We start from the raw sequence: 23110 nt of genomic DNA, 5'->3' as shown, positions 1-23110 counted from the left end.
GAGATTGATGGAAAAAAGACTTTTTTGAATGTAGTTGTATATGGTATCAAATGGAAGAACTTCTCAATAGCTATTCAAAATTTCTGACGTTTGTCTCCTGGAGTTTGAGAGTAAGGCGTGCGAAGTCTAAAGGGAAGAGGCTGGCTTAGCAGAGCAGGAGGAGGAGCAGTACCTTCAGAGGGAGATGGCGCCTCTGCCGCCAAAGAAGGTGCGGGAGGGCAAGAATAAGGAAACTTTCCTCTGGGCCGATTAGACCCACAGAGGGTAGTTGGTCTTGAGTCAATTTGAGAAGGATATAAAGGGAAATCCAAGAAGAAAATGGAGCTGTGCCGCTGAATGCAGAAGCCGATGAGTGATTTTTAGGCATTCGGTCAGAGCTAAAGAATAGTCCAGCAGGAGATCCCTAGCGGGAAGACTTCTGAAGAATCCTCAAAAATTCTCCTTAAAAGAAATAGTCACTATTTGGGTATCTACCACATCCAGAGGACACCTCTTCCAGTTTACAGTGGCACCTTCAAATGTTACGTCAATCACTCTTACCTCACTCTGACTTGGGGAAGAGCAGGAGTGACATGGAATATTAAAATGGGGAAAGAGTGAAGACACTGGCTGCGACCCTCTTCACTGCAGGTCACTCAGCTGAGTCAGGCCCAAACTGATGGTTGAGAAGTTTAAAATTAGAGCAGAGAATGAGACTTTGATTATAAACTGAACGAGATTTTAAAACTGGGGACAAGATTACATGTTATTTAAAAATAGTGACCTGGAATGTAAGGAGATATACCCAAGAGTTCATATTGGTACTGGAAAAAATAATTCAAGAATATGTTTAAAGAGAAACTGAGGAGAAGAATAAAATTGTGTGGTAATTAAAACCCTACAAAGTCCAGGTCCTTCAGTGTAGACATATATTGAAGTGTCTAATGAAGATAAAATCAAGGTATGCTGGTAAAATGTGTGTGTGTGTATACATATATATACATTTAAGAAATACACATTTACGCATACATACATACACAAATACACATACACATTTAAGAAGATGAGTCTACCAAAGCAATACTGCATATTCACTGCCAATGTTTTCAGAAATAGTAAAATGCCTGCTTGTGATAAATATTATAATGATAAGAGAGAATAAGAGGGCAAGAGAGTGATGGCGGCAGAGTGCTGTCATGCCATCAGGCACAGCATGGATAACAAGGCGCCATCTGAGTGGACACCTGCCAAGCTGATGGAGTGCATGTTCGGCTTGGAGGAAGATTGCACCAGGCAGAGGATACGACATGGACAAAGGCATGAGACTGGGCCTGAGACCGGGCCTGAGACTGGGACACGCTGGTTGCATTCAAGGACCAGAGAGGAGGGCTGGGGTCTGGAATCTCTGGAAACAGAAGACGGTGATGAGAGGCATGGTCAGAGAAGTCCCAGGTCAAGTCAGACCTCACAGGCAATAGAAGGGCGTTGCAGTCTACGCTGGGAGAGAGGGGAGGATGTTGCTGGATTCTAGCAGAGGAAAAACATATTCCTAAAGGCTCACTCTCTCATGTTTTGTTTTCTTAATTACTGTGTATGCTTTGAGGTGGAGCAGGGCACGCACTATTCAATTGGCTGTGGTTCACTGTGCTTGCTCTATTGTCAAAAACTAGGCCTGCTTCACTCATTCACTTTACCTTCTTGGTCCCTGAAGACACTTGAGTTTGTAACCCTTATTCCGGACTCTTACAATTTCTGCCTTTCACAACACAATAGGAACACACTCTTAAGACATAAGCTCAAGCTGCTACCCTCCATGTTTCATTTTTTCTTTTGATGCACAGGTCTCCTCAGACATTGCCACGTTCACATTCTGAATTATACAGCACTTGTAAAATTTCTGAGTCTTCTGGGACTTACTGTGACCTTCAGAATAGTTTAGGCTTAATAAACTGGATATACCAGGCTGATGTACCAGCCTGATGGCCTAGAGGTTTAGGTTCAGCACTCTCACTGCTTCAGTGGCCCTGGTTCATTTCCCAGCCGCGGAACTGAACCACACAACTGTCAGTTGCCATGCTGTGGCAGCAGCTCACATAGAAGAACTAGAAGAACTCACAACTAGGGTATATAATGATGTACTGGGGCTTCGGGGAGGGCAAAAAAAAGAGAGAGGAAGCTTGGCAGCAGATGTTAGCTCAGAACGAATCTTTCTCTGCAAAAAACGAAAAAAGAAACTAAATACACCAGAGGTCTTCAGCTTGTTGCCAGTTAGAGTCCCAGCTAGTTCTAGAGATGCTTTTAATTTCTTCCGAAGAAGAATCAGGCAAAACTGGAACAAGACTCATGCCTACACAAGTTCATCTTAAGGGAATGAGGAGGCCAGCCACACTGCATCATAAAATGTACTCCCTGGCTCCAAAACTTATTGCTATGGAAATGAAATCAGTTGAAAATTCACTTCCAAGACAGACTCGAAGAGGGAAAGAAACCTCCAATAAGCAGCCTAAGTGTGTTTAGAAGTGGAAAGAAAACAGTATTCATTTGTTCCAGTAATGGCATGTGTAAGAGAAAAATTAGGGAGAGAAAAGGACTTCAGGTTTCTTTTTCTTACAACATCCTCTCCCTTTAGCTGCTTCCTTGGGTACCAAGCACAGCAGGGGAGTTCAGAACTCTTACTACCAAGCACAGGACCTACTGGACACCTCAATTTAACATTGCATGGAAGATCAAACACACCATACTTTGGCATTTAGTTTACCCTCTTATGGAATTCCCAGCACTGGCTCAACAATACTGCAGAACTGAACTTATACAGTCTATAAAATTTCCCAAGTGAATTTAATTCTTCTTTGCTCTGCTTAATATGCATTACCAGTTAGATTTATTAAGCATATACTATGTGTTGAGCACTCTGGGCCCTGGATATTAGGCCTTGGTTATAATGAGATTAATAAGAACTATTCTAGCCTTGATGAATGCATGTTCTAGCAGTGTAGACAGAACTATAACTAGATAAATAGTGATGCAGTCTATTAAGTGTTCTTACTGAGGTAAAAATACAGTATGAATACACAGAGGACACTATCTGGCTGAAGGAAGATCACATACAGAATTGAGCACCTCACTTTTCACTTGTCATTTTACATTTTAACTCATACTAGAATTCAAGAAAAAATAATTTCACATATCACAAATCCTATAAGGTTATAAAGGTTGTAGAAAGGCTTCGAGAACGTCTTAAAGACCTTGAAGTGCATGCTATAGCAATGCTAGAGGGAATCCACTGAGGGTGTTTAAGCAGGGGACATACTTAATCACAATCACATTTTCCCCCTGACATCTCTAGACCAGGCCTCTGCTCTGAGCCCCTGATTGCTGTGTCTGACAGCCTACATTCTGTACATCTCCATTTGGAGGTATCATGGGTCTCTCAAACATAATGTTCAAAATTCTTCATTTCCTTCCAATCTAGTTCTGCATCTAATCCTCGCCATCTCTGACAGTGAGTGACATGGCTGTCTACCCTCTGCTAAAGCCAGAAACTTAGAAATCTTTCTTGAGTCTTTCTTTCTCTTCATCCCTATCACCAAATCCTTTTATTTTTCTACCACCAGGTGGTATTTTGGATCCATCTGTCCCTGTTTATTTCCATTACTACCACCCTAGTCCATGCCACCCTCACACTCCACCTTTAAAATGGCCATGACATCCTTCTTGGTTTCCCCACTTCCACTGGTGCCTTGCTCCAAGACGATCTCTATAGCAGCCAAGGATGATCTCAAAATGGAAACTAGATGAGGTCACTCCACCTTACCCTGCCCCACCCTGAGGCAACATGCAAACTCCTCAGAAGTCTTCATATTATACATAGAATAAAGTCAGATTCCTTACCAAGGCTTTGAGTCCCAGAATCCTCTGGCTTTCTTACCTCTTCAATAACACTTCCTGTCACTCTCTCCCTCACTCTAAGTTCCAGCTCCAGCTGTCTTTTTGTTCTTAAGCACGTCAAACATTTTTCCCCTCCCTGCAATGTTCTTCTCCCCATCCCTCATCTGGTGACTTTGTCTTACTCCTCTGTTTTCTTCTTAAATCCGAAATCTTCCTTGACCATTCTCTGTAACACTTTCTGGTCCCCCAATCATTTATATCATAGTACCTAATTTGCATCCTTCATAAAACATATTTCAGCCTGTAATTAGATGGATTATGATGATAGATGACAGATAGACACATAGATAGATAGACAGACAGATGGATGGCTCTTCTTTAGTCGTTTAATGTTTCCCTTGCCCACTGTATCCTCTACATGAAAGGGCTCAATAAGTTTTTATTGAATGAATGAAATACACTGCTCTCTTTTTTGATCACTTTTCTTTGAATTTGCATTTTGTAACCAATTTGCATATATTTCCAAGTTATTTTACTTATAAATCTAAAAATTTCCTCCCCTGACTACTTTCTACCAGATTTGAAGAATGGAAGAGGTAACATCCTATCCACCCTCTTTTTACTGAAAAGCACTAAGAAACAATATTGCAGGATATTTTCAAATGCTACATGTTTTTTAACTCCCATTGACCACTAGATTTCTTATATTCCCATATATGACCAAATTCTAGATTTCCTAGAACTTTTATTTAAATACATATCCATTTATTATCTTCTGTCATCAAAATGAAGCAGAGGGGCCAGCCCCGTGGCTGAGTGGTGAAGTTCACGTGCTCCACTTTGGCAGCCCAGGATTTTGCCCGTTCCGATCCTGGGCATGGACATGGCACCACTCATCAGGTCATGTTGAGGCGGCGTCCCACATACCACAACTAGAAGGACCCACAACTGAAATATACAACTATGTACTGGGGGGATTTGGGGAGAAAAAGCAGAAAAAAAAAAGAAAAAGATTGCAACAGTTGTTAGCTCCGGTGCCAATCTTTAAGAAAAAAAGATGAAGTATATAGTTAAGTCGGCTTCTCTACTGTTTGTGTCTTGAGGAAAATAATAAAAGAAGGACAATTCCACTCAAACTTTGTTTTAATATATGAGGTAGTATAGGTAACTTTTCATTGCAAGTACCCATAAACATCTTTCTTTTGTTATTTCACTCCCAGCTTCTAGCCAAAACATTAAAAAAAAAAAAAAAAAACTGTTCTTGCAATCCTTGCAGAATGTCAAGGCTTAGAAAAAGAAGAAAGTCCCAAAAATCTTTTCAGAAATCCTGTTTGGGCGCCATTCCCAGCTAATTTTTGCAGACCAAGATGTTTGGGCAGTCCTGGTATGCCGGGGATAAGCAGTTGAGGATTTCTATCTGAATCAAACCCGAACTCCAACCCTAATTAAAATACCACAACATTGTTAACTCCTTGACTGTGTTAGACATCAGTTTAGTAGGACTAATTCCATTTTGGAATACAACCTCTCGTTTATGTGCCTGCTGATTGCTTATGTTTTCATTTCATCTCTCCTGCTGCTTTTCAAAGGATAGAAGTGTTGTCTTACTTTTTGGCTACGCAAACATCTCTGGAGTTACATAAAGAAAGTAAAATTATTGAAGCCAGATAACACCGATATGGTGACAGAAGCTTCTGGAGCTTTCTGTTTTATCCACTTTTCCCCCTCTGATGACTAAGGAGGGTGCAAAAGAATTCTTGTGATACTTTTTTATATTGTCATACATTTTGCAGAAAGAAATACTGATATATATATATACATAGACCCATAAAATTTTAATTGACAAATGCATTTGATGTTGACATTTAAGTTCCTAGTCCCCCATGTAGGAAGCATGAACTGACAAGATTAGTGCAAACTCTGTGTGTGTTTGTACAACATAGCATATATGTAATCGATGCTTAGAAGTTACCAGTCTGTAAAAATATGCCCTAAATTCTTTGAAATCACATCAAAGAAAATCAGCAAAGGACACATGTTCTCTGTCCCTCATCCCAGGACCTCTTTACATGCGCGTCACCTTTTGATCCTGTTGCCTTCAAACCTTCTTTCACCTCCTCAATTTCAGCTTGCATTACCTGTTGCTAACACTACTGCTATTCCCTCATTACTATTTCACTCAGAGTTCTGGAGCCTAGTATGAAGTCAAATATAAAGTGACAAGTGAAAACCAGGGGGCTTCAAAGTACAAATTGTATGTGATCTTCTTGCCGTAACAGAATAGTGTCATTGTCCTGTGAAATTAGAGCATCTACGTTCTTTAACTCCAGAGAATTAGCAACCACATGGATTCTACACAACAGCTCATGGGAATTCTAGAGAGACTTGGAAACCTTCCTCAGAAGCAGCACAAGTAGGGAGTTCCCAGATTCCCATGTAAATACTTTCCTCAAATTATAAACATATCATTTATCAAATTGAACAATTATTTACTGGCTATCTCTCCCAGATGCTGGGCATAAAGCAATGAGGAAAAGTCAAAAATCTCTCCCTCATGGAGCTCACATTCTATCTGGGAAGAAAGTTAACAAACAAGTGAGTAAGTACAGTGTATATTAGGCCAGAGCATGCTAAGTGCTGTAGAGAGAAGTAAGGCAAGGAAGGAGGACTGTGGGCTGGGGATGGGGGTGTTGGGCAGTGGGTGGAAGTTTAATAGAGTGATCAGGGAAGTCTTTACCACATGAGACACTTAAGGAAAATCCTGAAAGAGTAGGCAGGTAGGATATCTGGGGGAGGGGCACAATAGGCAGAGGGAAGAGGGAATGCAAAGACCCTGACGAGGGTGCATGCCTTATGTCTTGGAGGAAGAGTGAGAAGACCAGAGAGGCTCAAGTGGAGAGAGTGAGGGAGACTGTGGAGGATATGATGTCACAGGGGTCAGGAGAAGGGGGAAGGGAGTCCAGGTAGGACCTTGTAGTTCAATGTAAGGACTTTGGCAGTTATGTTTCACTCTGAATGAGATAAGACGCCACTGGGAGTATAGTCATTTCCTAGGCCTGTCTTTACAAATTACCACAAACTAAGTGGTTTAAAACAACAGATATTTCTTGTCTTTCAGTTCTGGAGGTCAAAAGTCCAAAATCAAGGTGTTGGTAGCAACACGCTACCTCCAAACATGCTGCGAGAGATTCTTTCTTGTCTCTTCCTGCTTTTGGTGGCTCCAGGCACTTCTTAGCTTGGGGCTACATCACTCTCATCTCTGCCTTCCTGTTCACATGGCCTTCTCTTCTGTGTCAATGTGCCTTCTCTTCCGTCTCTTGTGAGGACATTTCTTATTGGATTTAGAGCCCTTCCAAATAATCCAGCATGATCTCATCTTGAGATCTTTAACTTAATGACATCTGCAAAGACCCTTTTTTCCAAATAAACTCACATTTACAGGTCCCAGAGGTTAGGAGGTGGACATATCTTTTAGGGGGCCACCATTCAACCTATTATGGAGAGTTTTGAGTAGAAGAGTGGCAAGATCTGACTTGTATTTAATAAGTTCATTCTGGTTCCTGTGATGAAAATAGACTGTCGGAAAGCAGGATGCCTGTACAGCAGAACCCAAGAGACTATAGGGTACAAAGCAATAATTCAGATGAGTATGTGGCCTGCACCTGAACAGTAGTAATGGAGGTGATGAGAAATGGTTGGATTCTAGATATGTTTTAAAGAGATGACAGAATTTACAGATTTTATATGAGATGTAGAAGAAAGAGTAGAATTATGGGTGAATCCAAGGTTTGGGGCCTACATATCTGTGAGTTACCTTTGATGTATATCATAGAAATGCTTCTTTTCCTATACAGCTTTTGCATTACATTGCCAGGGTCAAGGTCACTGGCTGGCTGCTACTCCTCCTTCATCAGGTCTCAGGTTGGATGTTGTTTCCTTCTGGCAGCCTTCCCTAACTTTGATAGATTGGGTCAACATATCTCTATACGCTACACCCTAAGCTTATCCCTGTCATAGCTTTTTTTGTCATTAGTCTTAACTTGCTTGCTCAAAACACCCTAAAATTTAGTAACTTAAAACAAAAAGCATGTATTTAGCTCATGGTTTTGCAAATTGACAAATGACTTAGCTTGGCCGCTCTCCTGGTCTGGGCCAGGGACCACTGATCTTGGCTGGACTTGCTCATGTATCTGCAATTAGCTAGTGGGTCGGCAGGGCCTGGCTGATTCATAATGCCTCAAGTGAGATGGCCGAGATGACTGGGGCTCTCTCTCCATGGAGTCTTTCATCCTCCACAGGCTGGCCTGAACTTGTTTACAGAGCAGTCAAAGGGTTCCAAAAGGGTGAGAGCTGAAGCTTCAAGGTCCCTTAAAGTCTAGGTTCCGAACTGGCACAATTTCACTTCCATCAAATTCTTTTGGCCAAAACAAGTCATAAAACCAATCTAGAATTAAGGGATAAGTAAATAGACTCCACCTATTTATAGGAAGTTACTGAGTATTGTAGCAATTTTTGCAATCTATAGTATCATTTAATATAGCTGCTTATTTCGGTGTCTCTCTTCCCTGCTGGCTATCCCACAAGCAGAGAAACAAATCTCTCTCTGTTTTCTATTGTATCTCCAGATGGTAAACACTGAATATGTATTTGGTAAAGAAATGAATGGCTGAAAGAATGAATGAGAGAATCGATTGGTAGACAAACTAAAATACAGCTCAGCCTGCAAATGTCATGATTGCTTGGTCGGCCTCTATTCGCCTGAGTTCTACATCAGAATATTCATACAATCAGTATCTATAACCTGTATTTTCAAGTGGGGTAAATTATTGCTTCAACTCAAAGATCTGAATTAATGTGGGCATATGTAAGAAATGGCCAAAATAAGCATTGTTTTTTTCAACATAAATATTTGGCATAATTTTTAAGGGAGCTAGATACTCATTTGCTTTATATTAACCTAGAACAATGAATTATTTTAGTTTTTTTGGAATAGCTGTATCTGTATATACAAGTTAACAAGATACTTACCTCTTGAGTTGCAATAGTCATTATGTAGACCCATTTTTCTTTAAGGTTCAGAGTTCTTTTTTGCCTCAGTCACCTGGGTCTCTTTAGGCATGCAAACAAAGTTTTTCAAAAGGATTCTTTTCTTCCTTGCTGATGTTGCCTTAGAATCTAAAATGCAAAGGATTCATGACTGGTGAAACACCTTGATTGTTAAGCAACGCCATTGTCTGGGAAACTTCCAGTGTTTTACAAATGGAATAGCAGCAAGTTATCCTTTTTGCAGTGGAAATATATAAGAGCCTTAGTGATAGAGAGAAGCACTGAATTTAAAATCTGTGTGCCCAATCATTTTCACTAATGATTTCATTCCTAAAGCTCCATCCATTTTTCTGTTATGCCACATACCATGAAGAATTTACACTCCTTTTAGACTCTCTTACATCTTTCAAACCCTCCTTAACGTGAACTTCTTTTGGCACTGAAGCCGAACATCTTCCAGGGCCTTATTGATCTATGTATGTCAACGCGCTGTTTGTGCTGCTTGTCTGTCTGTTACAGTTGGTCTAATAAGTCTATTGGACTTTTCAATACTGTATTTGGTAGTGTGCCTATGTTTTGTACTCAGTATAACAGAGGTGTGGAAACAAACTAGTAATCTGAGAAGCAATTCAGAGAGAGCTACTCCTAGAGAACCTTTAACTCTCCAAAGAATCTTTTAATTGTTCCAAGAGCAAGAATATCTGGGAAGCAGAAATATAGTGAGGAGCTATCTGGGGGTCCTATGGATATGTGAAAAGTAAAAGCTCAGTTCTTTGGACATCAAAGGAAGGGAACAAGAAAGAAGAAAGAAAAGTTGTTTCCACATCAAGTAGATATTGTTAACTGTTAGAAACCTGTGTCTGCTAGGAAGCAAACACGGAGAGGAGTTAGAGGTCTAAGTGTTTCATCAAAGACCGAAGCCTATGAAAATCAAATGATGGAAGAGACCGTATTGGTCAGGGAAAGCCTCTGAGGAGTCCTGCTCTGGGCAGAAACAGATAGCCTTCCAAGTCCCAATATGTTCAGTCATTGTCAAAGGGCTACCTGAGTAGGTAAATGTGAAGGCGCTGTTAGATGGAGACTTTCGGCTCACTCCCCTCCTTGCTGCAGAACCACAAGCTTTTTCCTGAAAGGAGATCCAAATGGCACACCTCACTGGCTGCCAGGGAAGTTTAAGCAGTTTCAAAATATTTTAGAAAGAGCTGAATGTGGAACTAAACTGTGCTGTTTCCACCTCCATTGGGTGGGTAGTGGAGAAGAAGGACGTAATCAAAGATAATTTAAAAGAATCCTAATGTATTCAGTCATTCTGTTAATCAGCATAATTTTTTAATCATTTGTGGTTTGGGTGCCCTTTTTGGAGGTTTTACTTGTCATTGTGTTTATGGGAAATTGACAGTTATTAATTGTTTTTAAGCTTGAACCAGTCCTTATTAGAATTCAAATATATTTCCCACTACTGGATCCAATGTCTATATAATCATTTATCTTACAGTGGATTTTACTGTAAGTGTAATATTTACAAGAAGCAATTTGTCATTCTTGGATTAAGTATAGAAACTTCAATATTTTCTGGATAAATACGTCAAAATAACTAAGATTCAAGCAATACAAGAGAAGGGGAAACTTATAATACAGCATTTTATATTAGAGTTGGGAAGTTTGCTATCTGGTTTGACTCTGTTATCGTTATTGTTTTTATAAATGTGATTTTCCAATTATTAACCATCATTAGAATTAATGGCGTTAATGCTAGTAATCTGTCTCACTAAGGATTTCAAAGTGCTGTATTCTTTAAACGCTAAATGCGTTCCAGGGCTCCCGCAGTGATTCCCACCCTGATTTGCTCTATCCCAAAGTCTCCAGACACAATTAATTTAATTCATATATGAATATGCCATGCAGCACATTAGGTTAGGGAATGGAGTGGAAGACCTTCACAAACAATCTTGGAATATTTCAACTCCCTAAAGACTGAAATCTCTAATCTAATTGGCAATACATCCCCTTGTCTCAGTGCGGACGGCACTCCTTGTCGTTTAAACGTTGTCCTACGTCTGTGTTCTCAGGGCTGGGGAGTCCAGATGAACACATGCACAAGTTGTACAGAGGCAGAGGACGGACGCAGGTCCATGGCTAATGCACGGAGGTACAAAGGATCTCCTGTGCTTGTGCCCAGTGCCTCCTTTCTGGAACCTGCTCCTCAATTCTTCCCTCACATTCCAGTCACATCTCTCCATTTCCCACTCATCCTTCTACTCTGGGCTCTGAGCAGACTTGATTGATCGTCCCAGCTGATTGTCTCTCATGCTGCCTTTCCTCTGCACCCGTGTTCGCTCGATCTGGAACACACCTGCAGCCTTCTCCTCCTTCACCCCTTACTTACCTGAACTGCTCCCACTCTGCCTTCCAGAGCCACATCAAGCATCACCCCGTTTGTAAAGGCCTTCCCTCTTTTTTTTTTTTTTTTTTTTTTTGAGGAAGATTAGCGCTGAGCTAACATCTGCTGCCAATCCTCCTCTTTTTGCTGAAGAAGACTGGCCCTGAGCTAACATCCATGCCCATCTTCCTCTACTTTATATGTGGGATGTCTGCCACAGCATGGCTTGACAAGCAATGCCTAAGTCTGCACCTGGGATCCAAACCAGTGAACCCTGGGCCAGTGAAGCAGAACGTGGGAACTTAACTGCTGCACCACTGGGCTGGCCCCTGTAAAGTCCTTCTTAATCACCCCAACCGTCCTCCACCTGCCTGGCCTTCTTTCCTCTAGATTCTTTCCCTTTATATAGATGTCCAATGTTAGAATCGATCTGTTTACATGTCTGGTTCCATCATCTTCATTAGAAATGAGAGCAAGGATGATGCATTTTCAAATATGTAGTCCAGGTTTTTGCTAACAAAATACTCAATGCATTTTGTTGAACAAAGGAATGTCCCTCGTCCCAGTGCACCAGGAGCCCACACTTCATGCGGTTCTCTGAGCACCTGCTGCAGGACCCCGCACATACTGGCAGATCCAAGTGCACACAAGCAGAGGGATAGCACCATCCTTGCTAGGACTTCGTCCTCACACTCTTTTATATACCAAATGAGCTTTCTCTGCTCCTTCATTGAAATCAGCTTTCCTTGGCATTGCTGATCTTCAGCTAGTTACTAGAGGAAAGCAAAATTGTTAATGTGTTAATTCTGCCAGTAGTATGCGCATTGAAAAAGAGAATAGGAAGCCAGTAAAAAGTAGAAATGAACCCCTAATGGTGGCATTTCAGGAAATAGGAGGGGACAGATGGGAAGATATTTCTGGACTGGGAGCTTCTGGGTGCCCTTCACATTGTGCCACACAAGCCATTTCCTATTCCTATACAGAAGGTTGGTTCTGCTGCTACCCCACTCTCCAGCTCTCCTGAGAATAGTATTTCTATTTCTGTCTTTTATACAAAGGTAGAGACACCAGTCCTTCTGGTTGTCAAGGACCAGAAAGGAGCCCACCTCATGAAAATGGCCAGTAAAAGCCAAGGACAAAGAAGTCATCTTTTTTTTTTTCTACATTCAATAAACACTGTAATAGCACTTCCCAGTTCATAGAGGCAATCAGTTCAACAGAAAGAGATTTATAATAATTATAACAATATCTTACATTGATTACGTGTTTACCCTGTCACTATGCTAAGCTTTCTCCTTTCTTCCTTACACCAACCATACAATAAAGGTCGTTTTCTTATCCTCATTTTACAAACAAGTTAAGTAACTTGCCCATGGTCACAAAGCTGGTCATTGTTTTAGTCAACACGGTGCCCAGAGTTGTGACTCAAATCCTAAACATACTTTCTGGAAGGGACTCCCTGGTATAGGGAAGGGGGTGCCTAATTAAGCTTCCACATCAGTATACAATCCAGCATTACTGGTACTGTTATCACAATCCTATATATGGCAAGACACTCAGATATTTATCTTATTTCCTTTTATTTCATGAGAATACAGAAGACATTATAATTTCTGAATCAAATTTTTACATTAAACAACTGGTATAGAGAATATAAATGCTTTGCCTTTATTTCCAATATCTTTTCTACAAAAAAGAACTTATGAAACATCTAAAAAATATGTAAAGGACATTTTCAAAATATTTGGGGAGATATTTTAAAGGCTATTATAGGGTCCCTGATTTCAAAGAGTTTACAACCTGAAAAGTAATATTAAGACCTCAACAGGGGCCAGCCCCGTGGCCAAGTGGTTAAGTTCGCATGCTCTGCTTCGGCAGCCCAGGGTTTCAGATCCTGGTCATGGACCTAGCACTGCTCCTGGAGCCATGCTGAGGTGGCGTCCCACGTAGAGGAGCTAGAGAAACCTACGACTAAGATATACAACTATGTACTGAGGGACTTTCGGGAGAAAGAAAAAAAGAAGATGAAGATCGGCAACATATGTTAGCTCAGAGCCAATCTTAAAAAAAAACACCTCAATAATATTCCCACTCCCACCGGTGTACAAGCTGTGTCCAAACGAATACCGAAAACCTGGGAACGGGGCCAGCCTGGTGGCCCAGCGGTTAAGTGCACATGTTCTGCTTCTTGGCGGCATGGAGTTCGCCAGTTCGGATCCTGGGTCCGGACATGGCACTGCTTGGCAAAAGCCATGCTGTGGTAGGCGTCCCACGTATAAAGTAGAGGAAGATGGGCACGGATGTTAGCTCAGGGCCAGTCTTCCTCAGCAAAAAGAGGAGGACTGGCAGTAGTTAGCTCAGGGCTAATATTCCTAAAAAAAAAAAACCTGGGAACTCACCCATCCACTCAGTAAGCAATCAGACTCTTGGATGTCAGAGACATAAAATAACTGTCAGCTTCACCTTTTACTTTCAAGCAATCGCGTCCTAAACACTGTTAGTCACTAAGTCTGCACACTTCGGAAATTCCAGATCTTCACTAAATCTCATAGAGATGTATGTTGGCATTTTCCTTGAGATTTCCTTTAAAGTATCACTTCTGTCCATCAAGTCAGAGTTCCTGTAAGTACAGCGTGTTTAAATTCTTTATCTTTCCTGACAGGATGTGGATTTCCAACAGCAGCAAAAATCTGACTAGTCTCCTTACTACTCTCTGCAAATGTTGCTCACATGTTTATGTTGAGATTTTCAGGTCATTTGTTGAAACATAGTTACTGATGTCATTTGGTTCACACCAAGTTAATGCTGGCTTCCCCAAGGCTATGATCAATTCAATCAACCAGCTGATTTGACTGATTTCTCCTTTGAATTGACCTAATTGCCTGGCTGCTTGGGCATCTGCAGACACCTTTGCACAAAGAGAAGGCAGGCTTCACGTTAACTTCTTAAATGAGGGTTATTCTTTCCTTCCAAGATCTGCCATGGACTTATTGAGTGACTGTTTGCAAGAGTTACAATCATATCCCCACTCTCTTCTTTCTCATTTTTAAAATGAGAATACAAATATATAAGCTCTGAAGATGTTAAATGGAAAAGCAAAGAATAATTGCATATTTAAAGATACATCTGCATTATATAGAAAGAGGGATTTCTTCTATTCTGAAATGCCAGCAAGAGACAATAAGGAAAAAAAAAGAATTAGTGACTTAAAGAGATAAAAAAAGAACTCCCTTCAGTTGTACATTTGGGTCCTTTCAGATAATTAATCATTAACAAATATTCAAATATTATGTTCTTTTTACATTACAGTATATACCACTAGCCCTTTAAAAGTTAGCAACAATTAATTGTCTTTCAAAATAAATATTCTACTTAAAAAAATTGTCTAAGTTCCCTCACTGATATATATGCCATCAACTCAAAGCTCATTCAAAACTCAGAGTTTTATGCAAACTTGTTTACCTGGCTACTAATAAAAGATTTTCAACATGCTATCTCAAATCCTGATGACAAAACAGAAAGTCACAAATTGTTTATAAAAATTAGATCAGATGGAGCATCAGCTAATCTCAGTATATTTTTCCCTGTGATTAGCCAGTTCTTAATGACAACATTTCTTATCTTACAACTGTGACATGAAGAGGGAGCTGTAGCTCTTCTGAGACACCGTTCTGCAAAGAAGCAGCTTATCCACGCTCTCCGATCTCGTGTCTGTTTCTCTTTCTCTCTCCCTCTCTTGCGCTGTCCCTCATTCATTCACTCTTCCATCTTTTTGCCATTGTGCCAGCTCAATTTAAATGTATCTGCTCTGTATCTGTTCAAGTGGAGATAATCCATGCAAATCAGGAGCAGTGGCTTTCAGTGCTTGGTTCACAGAGAGGACTCAGCTTGAGGAGGTCACTCGCTCACAGCCGCTCCTCCCATTATATTTTTCCCCTTATTGCAGAACTGCTGTATGTATACAGTGCCTGAAAGGACTCAATTTACTGCAACTGCTGCCTGGCTTTCCTTACAACTTTTTTTTATAAAGGAACTTACCTCCATCTGTCTTTTCAAGGTAGGAAGTCTGATTCTTCTAAAGACGTGTGTAATGCCTCCACTGTCTGCTTATTATCAAATGTCACTTGAATGCTTTATATTGTTGCTGGCATTAGGCACAAATGCTGTGACTCCAGGTGCCTCACGCTTTTGTTACTTAACGGTATAGGTACAATTGTTGACGTGCCGGTATTGTAATGTTTATTTTCCCTGCAGTCAGCTTCAGTTTTAAATGCCAGAAAGATTACAGTGTCCACTCTCTAATCTAGAAATGCAATCTTCTATTAAGTTTCCCCTCTTAAAAAAAATAATCTCAGTATGCTTTAACTTATCATGTATCCTGGCCAATGATAGCCAAGTGTAAAATTCAGCCGTGTTAAGAATTTTTTTTTAACCTGCAACCTTCCTGCAGCATTTTCTGTGAAAAAGAACTAACTGTTGAAATGTTTTTAACAACAGCAAGGAAAGGATAGATTTTACTTCATTCTGCTGCAAAGCCAGAAGCCGAGGCCTTATTGCTAACAGGCCTGTCAAATAGATTTATTTTTCACAATTCGTAAATTGTTACTGGGCTATGCAGAAGTATTACAATTAGTTAGCATTCGGTTGCTGTCATTATACAGGCTATTATTTATTGTTTTGAGACTGAAATTGTGTTATGAAAAAGTTTAACGTGGCAAGGCTGAAAAGAAGGCTTATGTTTGCATAATACTGTTTGATATCATTTTTTAAGACTGATTTCAATAGCCAAATGGTTATGTTTGGATTAAAGATGCATATAAGAGGCTAACAGATTTGACGATGTACATGCTGATTTATGAAGGCAATTCCTGGGTTTACATTACTTCATATGTGCTTCCTTGAAGTTACTTGTAATAATATTTTAATCATTCCTCAGTCATTTCAATTTTAAAACATTGTAAATGTCATAAAATTACAGACTCAAAAATCTTTTTGATTAGTACAAATATAATTATAATATTCCAGTTACAATTTAGATTTTAATAAATGTAATGTCTTTGAAAGCACTCCTTATTAATATAATTTTGCATTTATTACCTTATTTTTCTAAGAAAGTTTGGCGTGTGGGTATGATAAGACTATTTAACCTTTGTGTAGTAGGAAATTGAATATAAACAATAAGCAAAGTTGACAGTCTTGAAAAGAAGAAAAAATGATCCTCTGGTATATTGAATAGTTCTGATGACATAAATCTTAGATTTCATCTTCTAGGTAGATACTTGTAGTTAGTGGAGTTCGAAGGAAAAAATTTATTATCCACATAAAATATCTCAGTGCCCAAAATGTGCAGTTCTTTTTCTTTTTGATACAGAGTCTTCCATTGGAAAAAAAATGCACCCTGATTTTTGAGTACCGTACAAGGCATGAAGCCCTGTCATTGTTAGCATAAAGAAGACATCTACACAAGTATTACTGTGCAGAGGGCAATCTTTCTGTCTCCGGCATTTGTTAGGTTACTGTACGTAGAATTTAACAGATAAATATGTTCTGCTTCGTGGCATTTTAGTGATCCTATTGGTATGCAGGCTACTCTGCTAGGATAGCAACAGGAAAAAAAAAGATATATGTTTTATAGCAGTGGGTAATAAAAGCCCTTCACAGTGAGAGAAGAGGAATTTGACTTATTTCTTATGCAGTAATTAGAATTTCTTGAAAACTCTTTGAAATACTGAGTGGTAAAGTAAACTGAGGCTTCCCAGGATGGGCTAATTGAATTTATCTATTCGAATCATGTAGTTGCCCATGAATATCTTCTTCCCAGACACTGTCACTGGAGGATTCCATTCACATCTTCAGTATTACAGGGAAAGAAAAGAATTCGTCACTAATGGAGGAAGAGGGTCATTCTCTCATATTTAAAACAAGTTTGAGAAGAGCACAGGAAAAGCTTAACAGATGGAAAGGTGTGTGGGATTGCCTGGTTGTGTGAACTTGAGACTAGTGTGAAACTAAAGGATGCCCTTTCAGAACAAAGGAACGCCATGTAATACTCTGTCAGCAGTCAAGCTGAGGAGAGAGGTAAAAAGTGGCCAGGGAGATCTTTTGGGGACAGAGAAAATGCAAACAACAAGGCATTCTTTTTCAACCAAATTATCAGTGTTTGATACGTATGATGGTATTCTCCCCATGGAATCTCAAACCACATTTATACAGAGTTATTTCAAAAGCACATATTTTATAGACTTTCACATTTGTTTGCAAACCTCCTAGGAAACTCCCCAAAGACCTAACTTGTATGCCTTAAGTTAGGTTTCACTGTGCATCCTAAATAAACTGGTCATAACCTTCAACTCCCGTAGGTTTCTTTTGCTTCATCTGTAAGCTTGCCATTCCTCTAGTAACTCATTCAAGCAACTGTTCAAGGTAAGTTACATTTCACTCCATTTTAGTGCGCCTTGCAGCAGAATCTATAGAACCGGTAAACCTTGTAGCTGTGTGTAATATCATGTGGTTATTCCCACCTGGCTCTTTTCTGCTGGTTTTATTGAATACAGTTAAAAAAGATAAATTATCATCTTAAAAGGATGCTATGGAGGGTGTTAATAAGTTCTCTGTAACTTCAGGAGTGTTCAGTGGGGCCAGAGAAACTTGCAACCCTGCTTGAGGGAAGATAATGTGCTTCGTCAGCAGACATTCAATGCCCAGATCATCTGCAGACATGCAAAATGTCTCGGGAAGGACTGTATCATACCACATATATTTTCTACATCATGAAACTCGTTGCTGTGTATGAATTGATCATAATATTAAGTAAAACCTCAGCAGATATTAATTCTTTCATCTGTGTTAACTTAATCGGCACAACACTATCAGGTCAGGTCGATGGAACCATCACCCCATTCCATAGATAATAAAATCTAGGTACAGAGAGGTTCAGTAACTTAGCCAAGGCCACACTGTTGTGTCAAAACTAGGATTTGAACCCGTTTATTCTCATAATGGCTTCGAAACATCACACAATAATGCCTTCCTGGCTAATTGGCTGAGATGACTAAAGATAATGAGGACACCCCTCCCCGGAGCAAAAACATTTGTATTTACCCACTTATCGTCTTGATTCGAATATCTGATTCGGATTTTTCAACTCTTTTCATAGCTCTTCACTTCTATCTGTATTAGCATTATAGCAGAGTTTTTAAAGTTTTTTCATTTAATGCGTGCAGGATGGTTACTCTTGCAGAACATTCGTCTTTTACCTCAAGGAGTTAAGAACTAAATCAGATCTGTAATTGACTGACTTGTCTACTGACAGCCTTTGAAGTGCTGCCCCCCCACACACACCTTTTTTTTTCCTGTCTAAAGAACAAGATTGACGTCTCTTTATATGTTTGGAATTTTTCAGTGGTGTAAAGTGCTTGGTAATGATGGAAATTAACCTGAGGCTTTATCTAACTACCTTCCTTGCAACTTCATTGAAGTTCTGGTAACAATTAAAATTTTCATGCAAACAACTGTTCCCATCAGAAAAAATATATTCTTCTGGCTTGTCATGTCTTTTTTCAAAATCTCCTGGGCAGTAGAGGAAAGCCCTTTTCCTTGCCTTTCTTTCCACTGGACGCATCTGAATGAAAATTTCCCCCAGTCGAAATATACCGGCACATTAGAAACGCATACAAAGAAAACAAATGAAGTGAAAATTCGTCTTTAAATGGTCAGACTCTGAATCACTGAATAAAATGATCTGTCCTTGTGTCAGAAGGTGTTATCTCCTTAAGGAGAAATGAGCAAGAACGGGTCTATACAGGGAAGCGTTTGTGGTTTTGCTTCTGTTTATTTGGGCTAGCTTGAACTGTCCCCTACTGTTTTTCTTCCCAGTGTGAAGAGATGGACTATTATACATGGAACTCGTACGAATCTGATTCAAAGACTGTGTTCGTTTGACCTTTGAATATCAAATATGTAACATAAACAAAAATCTAAACAGTATCAACACATAACCAAGAGGCAAAAATGTGGGGAACATGGGTCAGTAGCAATTGAGCAAGCTACACATTTCTCGAGGAACGAAGAAAAAACAATTTCGATGCCATTCTGTGATACCAGCATTCTTTTTAGATCTTATTTGAAGTATCAGGCAGATGGACTGCCCTATATATCCAGAACCCCTATCTGCTGGCAGGCAGAAAGCCTGAGAACCTATCTTTAAAGTTATTTTAATATATCACTTTGGCCCGGATTAGCCAACTTCGGCATCGACCATTGGTACAGGAAAGGTTGGGAATTAATTTAAATTTGAGCTTACCCTTCCATCATCTCTTGCTGAGTGAGTTCCTTAGCCTGTGAGACATTCCTTTCAGATTTGATTTCTCCATTACTTGGTTGATATTCCTACCTTGAGAAAAAAAAAAACCGGGGCAGGAGGAAAAGAGGACATGGTGGCTGTGAACGGTGTTGATAGAAACAGTCAAAGGAGTCAAAACGACCTTAAACCATTTGAAGAACATGTCCGTCCTCGCTCAGTTCTTCCGGTACATAACTGAATTTCCTATCTAAAATGATGTCAATTTCCTGAAACTAAAAATAAAATGAAAGGATTTTACTCCCTGTGGAAAGCTTGCAGTGGCAAAAAATATTCAGATAACTCCGTCTCAAATGTATTAGCCATCAATTGAGACCGGACAGTTATCAACATTTGCCTCAAAAATAAAACTTCACTAGCTTATAAGATCCACACTTTGGAAAGCAAAGTCAAAATTGGTAGAAAGTCTTAAACCAGGATTGGAAATTTGTTTTGTTTGTTTGTTGATGGCTATTATTATACATGTTACTTTCCTATCAATCTTTTCCCAGAAAAATTAACCAAGTACCACAGTCACTGAGACCTCCTGCCTGTGTGTTCATAGCACCTACAGTTTACACTGCACAACTCAGCCTCTAATTGTGGTTTTTTCCCTCATATTTCCCCAGTTGTTTTATGGGTCATACTCTTGTATCCCCAATAGCTTGTAAGCTAACTGGGGTAACGATCATCCTTGCCCAGTGCCCTTCACAGACCTTAGCTCAGCATTAAGGCCAGAGACTATTCTTGATTAATATTTGAATGATTGATTGAACTTTTTTAAAAATCTAGTTAGCTTAGATCATATATTTTTAAAAATTTGTTTCAAGGGCAAAAAGAGGACCACTTGTCTACTCAAAACATTACTTAAGACTCGGCTATATTCTAGACACTGGGCCTAAGCTCTGACGGCAAATGAAAGTTTACGCGTGCTCAATTTTAAAAACGACAACAGGAAAAGAGATTATTTCAATAGATAAAATTATATACATATGACTTCTTCTTTTGGAAGTTGAAGGGAGAGGCACCTGGGGAAAGAACTGAGGTGAAAGATGAGAGCAGGACGAGAAGAAAAAAGACAGAGAAAATAAGGCAGTTTGGTAGGTACTGGAGGCATGGGGAAGAGAGATATCTTGAGAAGTGAAGAGAGAAGTGTTTAGAAGAAGTTAAAGAATTCAGACCTTGGCATTTCTTATTAACCACAGTTTACAGCTTTTTAACTTCTATCATTAAATCTTCATACACTATAAATGGAACAGAAATAGTAATTAATCTCAAAGAGAAATTATTCTTTGGCCTGAAGCTTTGGCTCCCTGGGAATGAATACACTAAGCGGGGTTGGGGTCCTAAGTAAGGATGAAAGCAAAGAGGAAATAAGGGGGCTTTTAAGGCAAACTATAAAACAGTCAATCCAATAAGAGATCCCACAAAGAGAGCTTACAACTATAAATCAAATTCTAAAAGGAATTTGGCAAATCCAGTCTTACCCAGGCAGACATCAACGCCTACGCAGGATGGAGATGGGGCCGGTCAGGAGTGGGTTTCAGGACAGCTTAAAAGGGACAATTGGCAGCCAAGGCGCTCCTGGGAAAAGGCCGGGGATGTGTGGCCTAAGACACGGGCTTCAGGAGGCAGTGCTGGCAGGAGTGAAGCAGCAAAAGCAGTTTGGGGCTCACCAACATGGGTAGAATGCAGGGCTCCCCATCTATCCCCTTCTGGGCCAGGGCCCAGGGGAAAGAAAAATCTCGCAGATCCTCAGAAGATTCAGAGTAAAGGCACTGAACATATGGCTGCCCCTCCCCATTGGGGTGCTCTGGCCTCAGGCTAGAGGCATTTGGTTGTCTCAGCTCTCGGTCATTTCACTTTTAGGCCCTTAGCCATGGAGATGTTAAAGACTATTTGTGAAATCCTTCTGATTAGCAAGTGAAAAGCCATTGCAGACTGGCTCCTGGGATTTCGTTGGATTCAGAGAGGGACGGAGCAGCCTGCAGGTAACTGTGAATGCTGATTTCTAATTTATCAAAAGAGATATAGGACCGTGATTTAAAGTCTGCATCTTTGATCGGAAAACAAAAATCAAAGGTTTTTAAAATCACGTGAAATGAATTTACAGAGGAAGGGTAATGGCACAGGAAGGGCACCAGCTTCAGTCACACAGACCTGAGGTGGAATCCCAGCCACGGCGAGTATTATTTAATCTTTCTGAGGTTCAGCCTCCTCATCTGTAAAGTAGCAATAGAAATACCCACTTCTCAGTTTTATAGTAAAAAATGAAATAGTGTCTTCTATATGCCCAAACAATGCTGAGCTCATGGAAGACCTTTGACAGTACTTCTTCATATTCATTTTGTTTTCTGTCCAAAATTAAATTTACACGACCCTGGATCCCATTCATAGACATATATATTTAGATGTTTCATGGCTTAATTTTAATTTGTAGCTAAGAAAAGAAAAGAGATTCACAGGACAACAAAGCACTGATGTTTTCTTACTGTTACTAACATAGTATCTGAGGATGGTCGGATCCTTAAAATTAAAATTCTTAGGTCTTCTCATATGGCAGGAAGACAGACCATAGACGTGAAAGGTAAATCCTTAAAGAAAGATGCTTCCTATGCTTGGGTTTATATTTATAATTTTGATTAAAATTAATATTTTCACCTACCTCTGCTTCTCAGGTCCTGATTTAATATCCTTGAGGCCTGATGCCTAATGACCAACATGTGTTAATTTCCACGGCTCTTAAAATGGCGTGCCTGTCAGTGCTCCCAGGCACTCGGGCGATGGGTGTTAGCTGCAGAGCTTGCTGAATTTCCTTTCAAGTAGGATCTGTGCACACCACTAGGAGTTCCAGTGGTTCCAAAGCCAGATTGAGAACTTTTGGAAGAGTTGACTATGAATTAGTCAAATATAAAATCCATCCTAGGAGGATCTTTTTTTTTTTAGCCTTTTCTGTGTATGAGTTGAGCACATATCAGAAAAAAAGAAGCATCAGGACATGAGAAAGTCAGGAGGGTATTTCACAGCCTTGTAGGATTTTTCTGATTTCTTTGGAAACTATGTAAATGAATTCCTTAAACACAGACTGTCATTGATTTTTTCCGATGCTCGTTGATTGCCTCTTCATTGCTTCATGTATGTGTTCTCCCCAAACATCTACTATCGATATTTCTCTCCCTCTACTCTGTCCCCAATCCATTATAAGTGTATCATTAAAACCTGTTTAATTTCCTATGAAAGATTATATTAAGTGCACTTTTAGTGTAATTATGTCAATAGTGGAAGATAAACATGTATTAGGCAGTGCAAAATGCTGATTATCTGTCAGGGCAAATCTGTTTATTTCAGATATAGCAATCTGACAACCCCCTGGTGTTAATCGGGAAAGTACATGCTCATGCCAGGTACAGTTTGGTGGAGTTCTGACAGCGAAATGCTCTCAATGGCCTCCTGCTGTGACATAGTCTTTATCACGTGTA

General features: G+C 39.9%; 1 protein-coding gene and 1 long non-coding RNA gene across 13 annotated transcripts in view; one reads left to right on the top strand and one right to left on the bottom strand.

Annotated features, from left to right (window-relative positions):
• The window catches only part of LOC111773613 (uncharacterized), a 69191-nt gene extending 49417 nt beyond the window's left edge, over positions 1-19774 (bottom strand). Inside the window, exons 1-2 of the long non-coding RNA XR_002808260.2 lie at positions 19596-19774; positions 8896-9042 (exon numbers count right to left, since the gene is read on the bottom strand). This is a non-coding gene — a long non-coding RNA (uncharacterized lncRNA). The remainder of the gene's footprint in view (positions 1-8895; positions 9043-19595) is intronic.
• Positions 14943-23110, top strand: part of ADGRL2 (adhesion G protein-coupled receptor L2) — a 595411-nt gene continuing 587243 nt past the window's right edge. For 5 of the 12 annotated variants that reach the window (XM_070267450.1, XM_070267441.1, XM_070267424.1 and 2 more), the window contains exon 1: positions 14956-15350. The gene's annotated coding sequence lies outside the window, so the exon portion shown is untranslated. Of the gene's footprint in view, positions 15351-23110 lie in introns of all 12 variants that reach the window. The other 7 variants (XM_070267443.1, XM_070267427.1, XM_070267451.1 and 4 more) reach the window with 4 other exon arrangements.

The sequence above is a fragment of the Equus caballus genome, chromosome 5 (assembly GCF_041296265.1).
Source record: "Equus caballus isolate H_3958 breed thoroughbred chromosome 5, TB-T2T, whole genome shotgun sequence".
Classification (NCBI taxonomy): domain Eukaryota; kingdom Metazoa; phylum Chordata; class Mammalia; order Perissodactyla; family Equidae; genus Equus; species Equus caballus.
The sequence above is the reverse complement of the archived record's forward strand: the minus strand, read 5'-3'. Positions and strand labels throughout refer to the sequence as shown.